A 12164-nucleotide genomic window follows, 5' to 3' on the forward strand; every position below is an offset into this window, starting at 1 on the left:
AGATGCAGGAGGTAATTCATCCTGGAGCTATAATGTGATTAACAGCTACTGCTGCATAGTTCTGCTGGTCCCCTGTCCCTGAGCCGTCCTTGAAGCACATCAGTGGTACCCAGGTGCAGCATCCTTGTGTCCCACTGCTGGCACCAAGCATACATAGACGTGTGTCTGGGGCTTTACTGTCATGTCTGTCTACTCGGACCAGATGTAATCCAGACTTTAACTGCGAAAAGGCCAGAATGGATACATGACCATAAGAAGCCTTGTTCACAAAGCGCCTCTGAGGGCTGCCCTTATGTAATTGTTCACAAAAGCATCTATGAGTACAGGAAGTTGTACAACAGGAGGACTCATTGATGCAGGAACGGCCCGTGCAAGTAAGAGCGGTGCAGAGGGATGAGCTGGGAGGAGGGGGGGGGAGACAACGACGAGGGGAAAAAAAGAAAACCACTTATCTTGCGCCAGCCACATCAAAGATGCGGCAAGCGCAAGGTAAGTGGTTTTCTTTTTTTTCCTCATCTTCGTCTGTCAACTTTCCCCCAACCTGACTCACCACTCTTACCTGCACGGGCCGCTCCTGCATTTACGTACCCTGGGTTTCTGAATCACACCCAAAATGTCCAACTCCATAATCAAAAATATCACAAAGGGCACAGTCTTTTCTGTTTGTGCTGACTGTATATGATTATTCCCTCAGAATGCCCATTTTACTTGTCTTGGGCTCAATTGACAAAAGCAGGCAAAGGTATCATGCAGTCTTTACCCCGGAGGCCTTCACCAAGTAGCTAAGTACCACAAAGTCCCCTTTTTGGTGCTTTACCCTCACTGTACTTTATCATGTAGGTAAGTATTTTTTATTAGGTCTCGCGACCTATCAATGCGCGCAAGCGCATTGAGCGGAGCGAGAATTCATGTCGGCAAAACACAAGTCAAACCAAGGGCTTTCAGCCCCGTGGTTTTCTTGCAGTTTACGTGAATCACGTGAACAAACAAGCACGCGCATCAGGCACTCCTCCCACACCTCACGGACATCTGTTCATTTCTCCTCCCCCTCCCCAGCCAGCTTCCCCCAGGCCCCTGCTGCTTCACACTCTCACTGCCGCTCGGCCCCCTCCCATGCCCGCCATGTCGCATTTCTCCTCCCCCCTCCCCTTCTCTGCCTTGCCTTCCCTCCGTCTTGTTTTCTTTGTCAGTTAAGAACTATAGTGAACTCCCACAGTTCGATACAACAGCTGGGCTCCCCTTTCATCCACACATCGCTCTGTACCAGTCAAGCAAAGAAAGCACTAGTAGATCCAGCAGAACCTCTATGTGGCTCCAGCACAGTGCCTCGCGTGCACTCAGTCCGATGCAGTTAAGGCAGGAAAAGGCAAACAAGCTGTCCCCAGTCTTCGACTTGTATACAGGATCAGCGCACACTTTAAAGGCTTTCTGGCGCTACAGAGAATTCAGTCCCAACACCAACCACAAAATGCCCGGAGCAGGTATCAGCGGGCTACACGGAAGTGCTCGGATTTTATCTTTGTCCCGACTTTCATAAACTCTACCTTTCATCGACATAGGAGGACAAACCAGAAGGGTTATAAGAGGTGTTTGAAACATGACAGAAAAGAAAGCGTTCTGATTGCTGCAGGATAGCTCAGCGTGGTGACCGTTCTGTTCTATAACCTAAGTAACGTTTGTAGGTCAGGAGTTCGATTCTAGGCACTGACAAATCAGCTCATCTATCTTCTGGTGGGTAAACTGACTTTTATTAATAACAAAATATGCCATTACAGCGCTTAGAAGCTTAAAGAGTGTGGCATACAAAAAAAGTAATTGGTACATTGAGCGTGCATTATTTGTTCACATGTCCAAATTCTACCATGGCCTTTGTGTGTGCCATGGTAACGCCATTTGTACATTTTGTTTAATTGCTTCGAAATGAAAACTGTCAAGTTTATTAATGCACACACATATGTATCCTAAAAAATAAGGTATTTACATTTGTTTGGTTGTATCCATTTTTGCAGTCCTGAAGCACATCTTGGCAAAGGTGCTGCACAATTACAAATAAATCAAGTATGACCTATTTAGTCTGTAAACCCAGAGCTGCCTGTGAAACTCCTACGTGTGATTTGTGGCATTCACCCACCACCACCACATCCACCACACCCACCACCACCCCATCCACCACCCCATCCACCACCACCACCGCATCCACCACATCCACCACCACCGCCACATGCACCGCCACATGCACCGCCACATGCACCGCCACATGCACTGCCACATGCACCGCCACATGCACCGCCACATGCACCGCCACTACATCACCACCACATCCACCACCACTACATCCACCACCCCATCCACCACCACTGCATCCACCACCACTGCATCCACCACCACATCCACCGCATCCACCACCACATCCACCACATCCACCACCACTGCATCCACCACCACATCCATCGCATCCACCACCACATCCACCACATCCACACCACGGCATCCACCACCACATCCACCGCATCCACCACCGCATCCACATCCACCGCATCCACCACATCCACCTCCACCGCATCCACCACATCCACCACATCCACCTCCACTGCATCCACCACCACCACATCCACCACCGCATCCACCACCACAACCACCACCACATCCACCACTGCATCCACCACCACATCAACCACCACATACACCCCCACATCCACCACCACATCCACCACCACCCCCACATCCACCACCCCCACATCCACCCCCACATCCACCACCATCACCACCACATCCACCACATCCACCACCACCACCCCCACATCCACCACCATCACCACCACATCCACCACCGCAACCACCACCACCCCCACATCCACCACCACATCCACCACCACTTTCACCACATCCACCACCACCACATCCACCACCTCCACCACATCCACCACCACATCCACCACCACATCCACCAGAAGGTCTCGCAGTAGGAAAGTTGGAGCTATTGGTTTTGTAAATGACAAAGCCCTTTATGTTTTTAAAATGAAAAGAAAAATAGGCATTGGTATTTGCAATTGTAATAGCTCCAACTTTCCTACTGCGAGACCTATTGGCAACGCCAGTGCTTGTTTAGAATGCCATCTATCATACTTATAATTACATGGGATTTAAGGGTTATGGGGTGGGTGTTGGTGAGGGAGGGTAGAGATAAAAGAAGATATAGGGATTTTATGCTTCAAGCAGGAAGAGGTATAGGAAGTTAAGGAGTTTTTAGGATTCAAGAAAGCGTAGAGGTAAATTTAAGTGAAAGGGTTTAAGGGTTCAGTGATGGGTGGCTACCTAGGGGTTGGCTTCTGAATTTGAAGAAAAAGAAGATGAAGAAGCAGAATAAAAAGATGACGAAGAAGAGAAGACCGAAGAAGAAGAAAAAGACAGGGTTGAAGGAGAAGAAGAACCAGAAGAAAGAGGAAAAGAAAAAACAGAAGGCAAAGAAGAAATTGAAGAACGAGACAATGAAGTACAGACTCTAGGGAGTTGAAAGTGAGTGTGAGATCGGTGAAGCAAGATGGCAGCCGTGAGGAGCGGCTGAGCGGCAACCGCAGCAGTGCAGTCAGACACTCCAGCAAAAAAAGAAAACCTCAACAAACTTTTCGGAAAAAGATGCCACGAGATTGAGCTTGCTATGAGCTTACCGGAAAGATAAGGAAACCGAGGTGCTCCAGCTCTGTGGTTTCCCCCGGACTGTACATCGGTGATCGGACGGACGGAGGAGACGCCGAGACAAGCCGGGACGCAACACGCCATACAGCGCAATAGCTTGACGGCTCCGATTCAGCATCTTGGTGTCTCGGTGCATCGGTTTGGCTGCCTGGATGTTCCTTGTCGATCACCTTTACAGGGCGCTTCCCCCTGGTCTGCGGAGGGCTGCTGCATCACCCTTCCTGAGGTCTGGGCTGGTTTGCAGATCCGGCGGAGTCCGCGGAGTGTGGAGGCGGAGCCTCACAGGGACGGTGTCGGGAGAGAGGAGCGGAGGCTGCAGCTTCAGCGGCTGCAGTGGCTGTGGATCAGACAAAGGCAGAGCAGAACCGAGAGGCAGAGTCAGAGTGAAACAGCAACTTTCCCTACTCTCAGCATTGGTTTTACTAATGGCCCCCAAAACTAACACTGGAGGTAAGCCATCGTCAAAAAAGAAAAATGCTGATAACGCTGCTACAGACATCTCTGTGAATACTGTGAATACTGTGCCTATAATCAGCACAGGGCTTGAGGGGGCAGTGTCAGAAGCAGGATCAGGGGGCCGGGCAAAGCAGCATCAGTCGACCCCAGGTCCAAGTACACCTAAAGAGATGCGGCCTCCTGCTGCTAGAACCAGACAAGCCACAGCTACAGCCACTGCCACCATAAGTATAGTAGACATGCTGAACCGGAATGAGAAAAAAAAAAAGCCGAAAGAGATGGAACCAGCTATGGTAATAGACCTAGAGACGGCCCCAGCAGTCCCTGTGGCAACATTACCGACAATATCGGCCACTCAGGAAGTTGTAGGGCTTGATCTTGGTTCAAACATTGAGGTCGTTTCACAACCAGCCTCTCAACCCTCACAGCCTCAAATTCAATCACAAAAGCAGATGCAGTCATGTCAACCAGATCAGGAGGTCGAAGTGGGGGGTGATACCTTGAGTGGTACTCAGGCCTTGACATTACAATTGATACATCCTATTGGTGCAACTACGGAGGATGGTGAGAGAGCTGGTAACGGTGCCAGGGAGAGTACAGCCTCTATATCAGCAAAGGCCACGCTAGACTCAGTACCAGAAAGCATAGTAGAACACAGATCTACATACCCAACAACTACTAATGGAGGCACTCAAGAAGGTTCTACAACATGTGAGGTACTGAAAGAGGGTACTATGTCCACTATGGTCCCGGACGAATCTGCCCAACCAGTGGATAATGTAACTGTTGTTCATTCTGGATTAATACAAGGCGAAAAGGAGAAAGAAAAGGAGAAGACTCCTAGTGAATGTTTCTTTTCCGTGACAGAGGAGGCTGATTGGTCAGAGGATGAGGAGCTCCATAGTTCTGATATCGACTGCAGCAACCCAGAAACTGAGAGTGAAAACGAGGAAGGGATTCCTTTAACCACCATCAAAAATATGCCTTCTCAAAGGGATCATTCAGAATTAACATGGGATCACTCCCCTACAACATCTCTTCAGGGAAACCCTAATCAGGGGACGGCCCAGACGCAGCATCAGGAGACCACGCAGCTCTCAATGATGTCACTGATGGCGATGATGGAATCAATCCATCAAGGAATAACAGCACATAGAGAAGAGACTCGATCAGACAGCCTTAAGGCCCAAGCTGCTATGCGAAAAATGAAAGGAGTGGTCAGGAAACTCTCAAAGGCCTGTGTAAATATAGGCGACAGGGTCTCAAACCTAGAAGAAAGGATCGTCGCCACTGAGTCAGAGGCCGCGGCCGCCACGAGCAAAGTGGAATCCTTTGGCGCACAAGCAGCAGACGTCCAGTGGAAGCTGGAGGACTTGGAAAATCGTCAAAGAAGGAACAATCTCAGGGTCCTTGGGATTCCGGAAGGAAGTGAAGGGCAGGATGTCAAAGCCTTTATAGTTAAAACATTCGAGAAAGCCTTTCCAGATATTGCTGGGTGGAACTGGACCACTGAAATCCAGAGAGCGCATAGGACCCCATTTAAGCTGAGACAGAATACCAGAGAAGGCGACAAGCCCAGAGCTATTTTAATATACATAGGCAACTTTCTTCTACGACAGTCCATCTCAGAGAAAGCGAGACCAGACGCTAAAAGAACCTTTGAGGGAGGCTCTTTCTTTGTAAGGCCTGATTTCTGTCACGCCACCGTTGAACGGCGTTGGAGGCTGAGACAATTAATCAAGCCTTTTCAGGACAAAAGAGTACAGGTCTATCTCATTAATCCCGCCCAGCTAAAAATAATTCATTCAGGCAAGACCATGTATTTCTCATCAGAAATCAAAGCTCGGGAGTATCTGGACTCAATTTAGTATCGTGGATAATTAATATAGTTTGTGTAGTGTAGGTATATCCTACATACAATATTTCATATGGTACTAGTGGAGTGTGTTGTATTACTAGCCTCCAATCGATCCATATAAAAGAAGGATGCAGTTTAAGGGGGACGAGTATTACGGTTGTATAGTTCATACAGGCCTGGGTAGTATTTTCAAATCTAAATATCAACCTTAGGTTGAGGTTTATAGAATCAAAGGTGTCACGTTATGGTGGTTATGGTGGTTTATGGTTTATGGTTCATTTATGAGTTGAGGACATGTTTTAATAAGTAGTCTGCAAGTGTCCACTGCTGGGTTGCACCCATCACACGCACAGACTCAGTCTGCGCGCTTCACTGGGGAGAGGGTCGGGGTTAGGGGGGGATAAGGTTTGCTGTGGGGTGGGGGGATGGGGGATGGGGGAAGCAAAAAATAAAAAGGAAAAAGAAAGTTCATGCAACAAATGTGTTTTTCAATATAGTGTAATGTTTAAAGAGGATATGCACACTCATGAAAAGCTCAGGAGAAAATGTAATTGGTTAGAGTGCTGGCTTTGCTCCCTACAGGGCTATGTCTAGTATTAGGGTAGTTAGTCTAAATATTGGTGGGCTGAATAACTGGAAAAAGAGAGGGAGGTTTGAAGAGTATATAAAATTAATTAGGGCAGATATCATATGTTTACAAGAGACCCACTTACCATGGAAAAAGAAACATTGGTTAAATCTTAGGGGGTTTGAAATTCTGTCCTGCTCTTCACAGACTTCAACGGTAAAGGGTGTAGCTATTATAGGTCGGGTAGGTCTGGGAGGGGCAAAAAAATCAAAGGCTGACGCATTGGGAAGATGGGCGATATGTGAACTGAAATTAGGTATAACTCTATGTACAGTATACGGCTCTAACCTGGATGATCCGGGGGTGATGGATCATATAGAGAGGGAACTTACTAACTGGTCTTCACCTATAATAATGTGTGGCGATCTCAATATTTCAGCAGATTTTGCAGGGGATACCCCATATATCGGTCGGAAGCCCCGGGTATTCAGGTCCGTGTCCTCTATAATTCAATCTCATGGGCTGAGGGATGTGTGGGGGTGCCAAAAGAAAGACGAACCCGGGTTCACATACTACTCACACCCATTTAATAAACATACAAAGTTGGACTATTTCTTAATATCAGCAACCTGTCTTCCTAATGTTAAAATTGCAATGCTGCCTAGGCTAATATCGGATCATAACCCCCTCATTCTTACAATGACCTTGAACATACAGAGGGAGAAGATCAGACCCTGGACCTTTGACAGAAAGCTTCTATTGGATAGCAATTATTTAGCACACATTAAGAACTGGTCTCAATCCTTCTTTGATGCGAACAGATATAGCGCATCCCGGGTTATGGTCTGGGATAGTTTCAAAGCTGGCCTGAGGGGAGAGACAATCAGCTTTTCGGGTAGGATCTGGAAAGAAGCTAAGGCAGACAGAGAACGCCTTCTGGCCAAACTAGCAGAGGCAGAGGAACAACACAGGTCAGACGTCTGCCAGGGGACACAGGGCAATCAGAGTTTAGAAAAGCTGAATAGCATAAAGGCAGATATCCAACGGCAATTTACAAAAAAAGCAGCAGCAGAATATCAGACCCGCAGAGCTAGTATGTATGAAACAGGGGAGAATGCAGGCAGGGCTCTAGCGTTAAGGATAAGACAAGCTACATCAAAAAATGCTATTAGTGAAATTAAAGAAGGTGATCAGATTTATAATAAACCAACTGAAATTCTTGAAGTTTTTAGAAGGTTCTATCAGGATCTCTATAAGGAAGAAACAGATATAGACGACTCAGGCATAAATTGGCCAGATACAGGCACTAAACTTAGGGCTAGCGAGAAAGAATCCCTGGAGCAGAATATCACCTTGGACGAGCTCTCCCAGGCACTAAAAGACCTTTCAGCAGGCAAGGCAGCAGGGCCTGATGCCATACCCCTGGAGGTCTATAAATACCTGAAGGAAGAAACGGCTCCTCTTCTGTTAGATCTTTTCAACGGGGTTATAAATACCGGGGTTATACCTGAATCTTGGACTAAAACCAATATAGTGGTATTCCACAAAAAAGGGAAACCCAAGGAAAGTCCTGGGTCCTATAGGCCCATATCGTTAATAAATAGCGACAACAAACTATATGCAAAGATAATGGCTACACGGTTGGGGGGGATTATTGCGACCCTTGTTTCGCCTTGGCAGCATGGTTTCGTCCCCGGGAGGGATACTACCGACCATATAAGAAGGGCCATAACACTGTTCGATATCCATGCGGCTGGTGAGGGGGGGGTCGCGATGATCCTCCTCGATGCAGAAAAAGCGTTCGACCGCGTTAAGTGGAGTATTTTGTTGAAAGTGATGGTTGACAGAGGATTTGGCCCCAGATTCTTGCGGGCAATTAAGGCTATGTATTTTAATCCAACAGCCAGTATCCAACTCATGGGTGAAAGCTCTGGGCAGATTCATATCACGAGAGGCACGAGACAAGGGTGTCCGTGTTCTCCCATCCTGTTCGCATTATACACAGACCCCCTAATTACTCTTATAAAGAATAATGTCAATATAAAGCCGGTTGTCACTAGCGGAATCCACACCAAAATTCTCGCATATGCGGACGATTTAGCCATAACTACCACCGATCCAGATAGTGCAATGAGAGGAATAATTAGTATTACTTCAGACTTCGGGAGGTTATCTGGGTATCGTCTTAATGTGGCAAAAACACAGGTTTTATGCTCAAGGAATATAGTAAAACTAGATGACCGGTATGTGGACTCAGCAATCTACCTAGGAATAACAATTAATGCACAGCCAAGGGAAATCATCAAAGACAACTTTTTGCCCCTGCTTGAAAAGATGAAACAAGACCTAAAAAGAATTGATACCCTTCAATTGTCAATCATAGGCAGGGTCAATGTCATCAAAATGACAATGTTCCCCAAGATCCTGTACAAATTTAGGTCTATCCCCTTTAAAGTAGACGATATATTGATCAAGGAAATGGAGTCAGTTTTTATGAACTTTGTGTGGCAATATGACAAGGTGAGGAGATCAATTAAATACATGTCTCTCCCCCAAGAACAGGGTGGGTTGGGAATTCCTAATCTTAAATTCTATAATTGGTCTTGCCTTCTGACACAAATGGCTATACTCTTTTTCCCTGAAGCTGCACCACATTGCCATGGAGACATTCCATCTATCTACCAGCTGGCCCTAGGGAGTGAGGCACATGGGGTATTGTTAAGGAAATACGATAAACGTTTTTATAAGACAACGGGTTATAAAATTCTGGAAGACATCTGGGGGCTATGGTCTTCTATACAGAAGAGCCAGAGTATCCCAAAGTTTAATAAACATACTATACTCTGGAAGTCAGGACTATTTCCACATCTAAGTAGAGATGGCCCATGGAGACACTGGGAAAGACAGGGAATCACTACATTAGGTCAAGTGATGACAAAGGATGCTTTGAGGCCCCTTGAACTCCTTAAGTCACGATACTCACTTCAAGGATCCCAAGAGTTCAAATATATGCAGTTGGCCAACACAATAAATTCAAAAAGACCGAGTATAGACATATCTAAAGATTGTACAATACTTGACTATATGAAGGGAGGTGGTTGCAGAATCAGAACACTCTATGGTTTTTTATTGGAAACGCTTCCTGATGATATTCTTAAGACGGAGGCCACTTGGGCTGATAAACTGAGCGATCCTGACATTGATTTGGATAAAGCTATCCTAATGGATAAAAGGTTCCTACGTTCCTCAAACTTAAGAGCACAGCACTTTAAAACTCTCTTCAACCTATATTACACTCCGGCTAAATTGTATGAATGGGGGAAGAAGGAGCATAGTAATTGCCCTAGATGCGATAATGGTCCGGCTGACCTTCTACATATGTTTTGCAGCTGTGGGAAATTAGGAACAATTAAAAATGAAATTGAAAAGTTTGTAGAGGGGCTGCTAGCTGTCAAAATAGACCTATCCCCTACACTTTTAATAATTGGGTGTGACGCCAAACTGGGCCTAAATACAGAATCCGAGGCACTTGTTTTTATATCAACAGCTGTTTTTAGAATCTTAATTGCTGCTGCATGGAAGGACGTTGAGGCCCCTACCTTTCAAATGTGGATGTGCAGGATGCTCGGGATTCATAACATAGAGTCAGAATTATATGCTCTAAAGGGTGCAAAATCCAGGGAAATGGGATTAAGGATTTGGGCGCCATTGGCATCATGGAGACAGTTAAAAAGTGGCGGCCCATAGTATCTAAAACATTTATCGTAGCCAGCATTAGTATATGTATTGTATTTATTACCCCATGTTATGTCAGCTTTTTTATTATTACTATGTCTATTTCATCTTCCTGTGTGTATATTTATAATCTTTTATTAATACTTACTATTTTGTATAGTGTATACTATATTGTCATGAACTTTCAATAAAAAAAAAAAGAAAAAAAAAAAGAAATTGAAGAACGAAGGAGAAGAAACAAACGGCTTTTTTATAGTCCCTACAACATCCTGTTGAGAGTCCAAGGGTATCTCAAGGTTGCAAGCACCTGCCAAGTAGCTGTGTGGTTGTGCAAAAGGGTCCCTGCAGTCCTGAACGTTGGGGATGTTGCAGTGTTTGGGGGAAAAGCTTTAGAATCTGTCCATAAGAGGGGTGCTAAACGAATTTTGAAGAGTATCAGAAGTAATACAACTAATACTGCCCTAGTATTGCTGCAAATACATTGTACCACAGATGCTAGGGGAGACCCAGGGGAATCTACCCAGGAAAGAAGCAGCCTGCGGGGATTCGGGAGTTGGTTTGGAGAAGAGGTCAGTCCTTGTAGTAAATAAGCAGACTGGCCTACAGACCTCAGGGACTTAGGTGGTTTCCCAGATTCTTGGGCTTTGTGAGGGTCGTACGAAGCCTGCTCAACAAAGAGCTGTGGGGTTATCCCACTCCGCAGTTGTTGCCACTGGCAACGGAGCTAAGCTCAAGAAAACCACTTGCCACGAGTCATGGCTAGCGCGCCCTTTGTTGCACCAAAGGTCATCGTTTCTATCACTGCCAGGACAGGTGCATTTATCTGGACATGGGGTGCTTGGTCTGAACTGCATGGCTACAATGGGGCGGGGCCTTCTGAAGCAACAGTGAGGTGTGTTGGGCCTAAATTACATATATATGGCAAGATATCCCCTCTGCCCATCGAGTGAGCGGAGAGGAGCGTTAGGCGGAGTGATAAATAAGCCTAGCAGGGTGAGGTCAATGGACTAATGAAAGAGAATTGTGAATATTAAGAGTAGAAAGAGGACTTGACCCTGTGTATTTCATTGGAATATCAGGTTACAATGGCTCGAAGGAGTGTCTGCTGGTGCACTAATGCTGGGGTGAAAATAGTTTCAGCAAGATGTCAGAAGTGAAGGGGGAGGGTCCGCTTAAAGGTGTGAAATGCTTGCCCCTCCCCCTTCTGCCTTAGAAGACTCCCCCTGGCTGAAACTGCTCTGCATAGCTGACTTGAACACACCCTGTGCGTCTCCTGTGGACAAATGGGGGCTGTGAACTGGTTACCATGGCGCTTTTCATAGGGTTGAAACACAGAAGACCACCATTGTTTACACACCTGAAGCAGGGCACAGTTATTTTCTTTTTTAAATAAAACTAATGACATTTCAGAATATTTAAATGCTCCTGTCCCAGGCAGGTGACCCTGCCCGAAATGTTCCTGTCCAGGTGAAGGAGGAATCCCCCATACACTGCTGTCGCCCTACTGCAACTACAAAAACCCCATAAGCTATCACTTCCCACATCCACAACCCCCATAGACTACCTCTACCTCCATCCAGTGCCCTTGTCCCGATCCGTGCCTTTACCTATTCATCCATGCACTTCCAACCATCCACCACCCATGAGGAGAGACCAGCTCTCCCCGTGCTGCTGCATCACTCGTGCTCCTGTCTTCACAATGCTTTCTCCCTTGCTTTTTGAGTGCCTTCTCCTTGCTTTTCCCTCATTTTCACTGTTTTCTCCTTGTTTTTCCCTCATTGCGATTGAATGATCAGATCACCACGAAGCAGTTAGCAACTCCAGCACCTTGAGACCCTCATGGGTAATTTG

Source organism: Lissotriton vulgaris, chromosome 6, assembly GCF_964263255.1.
Source record: "Lissotriton vulgaris chromosome 6, aLisVul1.2, whole genome shotgun sequence".
Classification (NCBI taxonomy): Eukaryota; Metazoa; Chordata; class Amphibia; order Caudata; family Salamandridae; genus Lissotriton; species Lissotriton vulgaris.